This window comes from Euphorbia lathyris, chromosome 5, assembly GCF_963576675.1.
Source record: "Euphorbia lathyris chromosome 5, ddEupLath1.1, whole genome shotgun sequence".
In the NCBI taxonomy this organism is placed as follows: domain Eukaryota; kingdom Viridiplantae; phylum Streptophyta; class Magnoliopsida; order Malpighiales; family Euphorbiaceae; genus Euphorbia; species Euphorbia lathyris.
In genome coordinates, this window is record NC_088914.1 from 36,053,650 (window position 1) to 36,060,419 (window position 6,770).

Here is a 6,770-nt window from a genome sequence, read left to right on the forward strand (position 1 = left end):
GAAAGCAAACAAATTGATTTTAACTGCCCCTCGTGTTGACAATGTATATATGTTGAGTTTAGAAAAACAGTTTTCCAAAAATATATGCTTAGTATCTAAAGAGGATAACTCCTGGCTATGGCATAGGAGACTTGGTCATGTTAGCATGGACCTCCTTGCCAAATTAGCTAGAAAGCAATTAGTTGAGGGAGTGCCCAAATTGAAATTTGAAAGAGATCAATTATGTAATGGTTTTCAGTAAGGTAAATAAACGAAAAAGTATTTTCAAAGTAAAAATATTGTCTCAACCAAAAGACCATTGGAATTACTACATTTGGACCTTTTCGGACCTGTCCAGCCACTCAGCTTGGGCGGTAAGAAATTCTCCTTAGTCATTGTAGATGATTTCTCTCGGTATACTTGGATCATCTTGTTGAGTAGCAAGGATGAAACATTTGAGATGTTTACAACATTGATTAAGAAGCTTGAAAATGACAAAGTCCTAAAAGTAGCTCACATTAGAAGTGACAATGGCGGAGAATTCAAAAACCAACAGTTTGATGAATTCTACGAAGTCAGTGGCATTGACCATAATTTTTCTACTCCTAGGACACCTCAAAAAAATGGGGTCGTTGAAAGGAAGAACAGAACCATAGTTGAAATTGCTAGGACAATGCTGAGCGAAAATAGGCTTCCAAAGTATTTCTGGGGTGAAGTTGTCCACACAGCATGCTACATACTGAATAGGGCTTTAGTTAGACCTATACTCAAGAAAACCCCTTATGAACTTTGGAAAGGACGAAAGCCCAACATTGGCTACTTTCGTGCTTTTGGGTGTAAGTGCTTTATACTCAATACAAAAGATAACCTTGCTAAATTTGATGCTAAAGCTAACGAAGCGATATTTTTAGGGTACTCAACTAACAGTAAAGCATATAGGGTGTATAATAAACGAACTCAGGTCGTAGAAGAGTCTGTCCATATAGAGTTCGATGAAACTGATCCTGCAGGAAAGACAACTCAGCCCACCGAAGATGAACCAAGCTCAGCTTCCGCTGACCACACAAGAGCCACTGAGTCATCAGTACAAGGGCTGACCAAAGGTAAAAACGAAACCGAAATTACCTTTACTGACCAATCTACTCCTGCAGATATTGTAGAAACACTTATTCCAGACAACTCAACATTACCCAAAGAAATAAAAATTCCAAGAGGACATTCGGAGAAGTCCATTCTTGATGCCGCTGACAACAAGCTGATGACAAGAGATCAGCTTAGAAAGTATCTCGGAAATGTTGCATTCGTCTCAGTACATGAACCAAAGAACTTTGCTGATGCTGAGCACGATGAATATTGGATCAACGCTATGCAAGAAGAGCTTGATCAATTCACAAGAAATGAGGTATGGGATTTAGTACCAAAACCTAGGAATCAAAAGACCATAGGAACTAAGTGGGTCTTTAGAAATAAATTAGATGAGCAAGGCAACGTAGTCAGAAACAAAGCTCGACTTGTAGCCCAAGGCTATAGTCAGCAAGAGGGCTACGGTGAAACCTTTGCACCCGTTGCTAGGTTAGAGGCTATACGAATTTTGTGTGCGTATGCTAGTTATATGAACTTTAGACTATATCAAATGGATGTTAAAAGTGCTTTTCTTAATGGCTTTATAAACGAAGAGGTATATGTTAGTCAGCCTCCAGGGTTTGAAGATCCAAAATTTCCAAACCACGTTTATAAACTCAAGAAGGCCTTATATGGCCTGAAGCAAGCTCCAAGAGCTTGGTATGAAAGGTTGACCAACTTCCTACTGACCAGGAATTATGTCAGAGGCAAAGCTGACACAACCTTGTTCATTAAGAAAAAGGGTAAAAATACCTTACTAGCACAAATTTACGTAGATGATATAATCTTTGGTGCTACTGACGAATCTATGTGCAAAGAATTTAGTAAACAGATGCAAACTGAGTTCGAGATGTCTATGATGGGCGAACTCAACTTCTTCCTTGGACTACAAATCAAGGAAGGTAAGAATGGTATCTTTATTAGTCAGTCCAAGTACGCCAAGGAAATGCTCAAAAAGTTCGATATGGAAGATTGTAAACCCATATCAACCCCAATGGGTACTGACATTGTCCTATGCACGGATGAGAAAGGTAAGTCAGTAGATAGTAAGCTATATCGAGGTATGATTGGCTCTTTACTCTATCTTACTGCTAGTAGACCTGATATTCAGTACTCAGTATGCTATTGCGCTTGATATCAAGCTGACCCTAGGGAATCTCACCTTGTAGCTGTAAAACGAATTTTTAGATATTTGCAGAGCTCAGTTAATGCAGGTTTATGGTATCCAAATTCAAATGAATTCACACTCATTGGATACGCTGATGCTAACTATGGACGAGATAAGCTAGAGCGTAAGAGTACTTCGGGAGGATGTCACTTCCTTGGAAGCTGTCTAGTATCTTGGTTCAGCAAGAAGCAGTCATCAGTTGCCCTGTCTATAACTGAAGCTGAGTACGTAGCTGCTGGTAGCTGTGTTGCACAAGTCCTATGGATTAAGCAACAGCTTGAGGATTACGGAGTAAAAACAGAAACAATTGAAGTCAAATGCGATAACAAGAGCGCTATTGACCTATCCAAAAATCCAATCCAACACAGCAGGATGAAGCATGTCACCATAAGGCATCACTTCATCAGAGATCACGTATTAAAGGGGGAGATCAAGCTGACCTATGTGCCAACAGATGAACAGCTTGCGGATATCTTCACTAAGCCTCTGGCTCGTGAGCAATTTAACATACTAAGGGAAGCAATCGGTATGTCTTATCCTCTTCAATAATACTATGTGCTTAATTGAATGTCGAGTGATTACCATGCTGAGTGACTTGTACTAAATTAGTAACTTCTACATGCTGAGCTTAATATGTGTTATAGAAAATCACCCTATGCTGAGTAAGACATACATGCTGAGTGATTATCTTAGGCTGAGTTACTAAAGTAGTATGAAAGCCCTCTAAGTAAAACTGTGCACTCAGTACCACAAAACGTTCAGTATTCTAACAAACTGAGTAAATCCCACTTGCACTATTAAATGCTGGCACGCATATTAAATAGCCACCTAGGATGATGTCAGAAATAATTAAGAAAATACACGCGACGAATGTGTCATAAATGTCATGATCTTTGTCGATTGATCATCTCGAGGTAAAATGGCTAGTTCAACGTATTGGATCAATTCGAGCCTCTATAAATAGTGGATGAATTCCCACTTCTACCTCTTTACACTTAGAATTTCTGGCAATCAAACTCTCTCTATCTAAAAATCCCAAACCTCTCAAAAATCTCTGGAAATCATGTCGGATTCTCAGAATATCTCCGGTGTCGGTTACGACGACAACTGCTCCGATGAAAACCCTAAATCTCCTGCTCAGCAGGAATACAGCGAAACTCCCACCAAGTCTCAAGGATAAGGTCAGCATGACCAAACTCCAAGCAAGAGCCCTCAAGCTGACCTCGCAACCTCTTCAAAAAAGAAGAAGAAAAAGAAGGACAAGCAGCCCAATGAAAAGATATTCCTTAAAGTCTATAAAAGTGTTAAGAACCATGAGGTACTTCGCTTCCGGTGGTTCTCTTCGAGCTTCGTAACTGCTGAGCAACCGTTCTGTGAGTGGATCTCGAAGAATGGATGGGCTGGACTCTTCTCCCTTCCTAGCAAAACCTACCCTAGGTTGGTAAGGGAGTTCTACTCCAACCTTTGTGTTGACGAAGAAGATGCTGACCATCTGGTAACCCATGTCAAAAGCCAAAAAATAACGATTACCCCATCTTATCTAGCAACCTTGCTAAAACTGCCAGCCAAAGGGAAAGAATTCAGGACTACAAAGGAGAAACTTGACCACACCGTGACGTTTTGTAAGCTGGAGGACCACAAAGGGGAAATTGCTAGTACATGCATGGGTCAGAATCCAAAGATGTGTTAAGCCCAAAATATACCTAAAATATCATATATAAATACATTAAATTTACATTGAAATCGTGCTAATTATATTCATTCAGAGTACTTTTACGTCTTTATTTACTTCTTTGATGCAAGGTACTTAATTATTTGGTTAAATCCAAATAGGAGCTAAAACAGAGCTAAAACGCAGCTAAACGGAGGAAAAACCTAAATTACGTGCCAAGAATACGTATCAATCAGGAGACCGACTCAAGGAAGATGAGAAACAGTCGGGAGACGGGGAAGAAAGCCCCTATCGCGACTGAGATTTTCAGAAATCAGTCGCGGCATATGAACACCAGTCACCGAAAATTCGAAGTTTTCAGCTCGCCCCTTCACCCCCTATCGTGACTGAGATTCTCGGAATCTCATATGAGATAGCGAAGAATTCTGCACATATTTCACATGTTTAATTCCAAAAAACGCGTCTATTCGTTTGGATAAAAGCGACCCTTCACCAGCGGACACGACCCTTCAATTACAACCCTTCACCAACTATAAATAAGTGATCCATTTCAGAAATCAATGTTGTTGGCTAAGTTAGAAAAGTTAGAGAAATCAGAGAGTTATTATGTTGAGTTTCTGATTCAGAAAGAGTTAGAAAGTTAGATTTCATTTCTGTATAAACAAACTTGATGTACACAAGTTGTTATTAGATTAGTTATAAACACAGTAGTATTAGTTTAGTTTCAAAGGTTGATCAGAGACAAGTTTTCATTCTAGTAGTGGACTGACCGGTCTCTATTCCGAAGATTCAGCGAGAAGAACTAACGGCTGAAGTGCAAAGAGGTCTGACAAACCTACGGAGTTTGAGGGAAAGATTGACAACCCGGATCTCAAAGTTTTCGTCAAAATTCCATCCATGTTTCTTCTTCACTGTTAACTTGTGAAGATTCACAATTCACTAATAATATATTTATTTTATACAATACATTCTTCCTGTTGTTATTTTGATATTGTTCTGACAAAATGATTTTCAAAATGATAAATTGGTGTTTTCATTAAAACGTTTTATACAATCATATTTATAAAGAAACTTTGTTGAACACTTGAAAGAATTAGTTTTTACGGATGATATGATCGTGAACGCGGCTTATCGGATATAAAATACTAATTTGATTAAGGTAGAAATCTGCTCCGACCCAAAGAGATTTCTACGGTTCAAAGCCATTTAATTGCATAAATTCGTGTATTATTACATGTTCATAATCTTACCAAAGTTATAGTTGCTTTCTTTGCTTAATGAAAATAAGTTTTATACCTTCTATTTATTCCAAATACGAAAGCGTCTGTCTTATAATCAAAATCTCAAGACAGAATTGTTCTCTAAGTTCAATATAATATTCTTATCTAATCCTAATTTATCCGAACCAATACAATCAATTAAACGATTTTCTTTAATTAAACCTAAAGACGTGAATAAAACTGAATTAAATAAGTTTTTAGTTAAAAAGCGTTCCTTGTGGGTTCGATATCTTTTATTACTACAAGCGTATACCGTGCACTTGCGGAAATCGCTCAACAAGTTTTTGGCGCCGTTGCCGGGGAACGCCAAAATTTTTAACAAAAATTTAGATTTTTCGTGTTTTATTTCGAATCTAGGTTTATACATATTTATTTTAACTTTTGCAATTTATTAATTTTAATTTACTAATTTTTATTTATTTTTCAAATTCTGTTTTGTAGGTAGTTTCGGTTCGTGCAAGATTTCAGGTTCATGCGCAGTTCTCGAAGTTCGGGCACCCCACCAGACCCTATAGACCCAGAAATTGAAAAGACCATTAGAAAGAACAAGAAAAACAAGAAAAACAAAAATAAGACTCCAGTAAAAACACATAACGAGCCGGAAAAAATGGCAAACCCACCGACACTTATGGATTACGCTAGGCCAGGTGTGGCCGGTGTAACCAATAGTGTAGTTAGACCCAGAATCACCGCAAACCAATTTGAAATTAAGCCAGCTTTGCTTAATATGTTGCAAAATAATGTAACATTTTACGGGTTACCTAACGAAAATCCTAACACCTATTTGACAAATTTCCTTGAAATTTGTGACACTTTTAAAATTCCAGATGTGACTGCCGAAGCAATCAAACTTTGCCTTTTTCCTTTCACTTTGAAGGATAGAGCCAAAGAGTGGTTAACTTCAATGCCAACCGCAACTTTTGAAACTTGGGAACAATTAGCCCAAGCTTTTTTATCAAAATATTTTCCTTTAGCAAAAACCGCAAGAGTCATAAAAGAGTTAACATTTTTTTTGCAAAATGATAATGAGACTCTTCATGAGACTTGGGAACGTTTCAAAGAACTTCAACGTTTATGCCCACACCACCAATTACCCGCTGAACTTTTAATGCGAACATTTTACAATGGACTAAATCCTACAACTAGAGGTTCATTAGATGCCATGTCGGGAGGGCTATTTATGAAGAAAACATCAGCCCAAGCAAGAGAACTTTTGGAGGAAATGGCAATCAACAGCAGTATGTGGCCCGCGGAACGTGGACATATACCGGTGGTGAAACCATCATCCTCAACCACATCATCAGTTAAAGGTATAGTGGAACTTGATCCAGTCGCGATGTTACAAGCCCAATTTTCTGTTTTGTCGCACAAAATTGATAGGTTTATGGCATCGTGCGATACCAATGGCAATCCAATCCAAACGGATTTGGATTATGAAAATATGAGTGAGATCGAACAGGTAAATTTTGTCCAAGGGCAAAACCAAACTAATAATCCTTATTCTACTACTTATAATTCTGGATGGAGGAATCATCCTAACTTTAACTGG

General features: G+C 38.2%; 1 non-coding gene across 1 annotated transcript; it reads right to left on the reverse strand.

Moving 5' to 3' along the window:
• Positions 1-6,206: 6,206 nt before the first annotated feature.
• On the reverse strand, positions 6,207-6,313 carry LOC136231567 (small nucleolar RNA R71). Its single transcript, XR_010689939.1, has one exon. It is a non-coding gene; the product is annotated as a small nucleolar RNA R71 (small nucleolar RNA).
• Between the last annotated feature and the right edge of the window lie 457 nt (positions 6,314-6,770).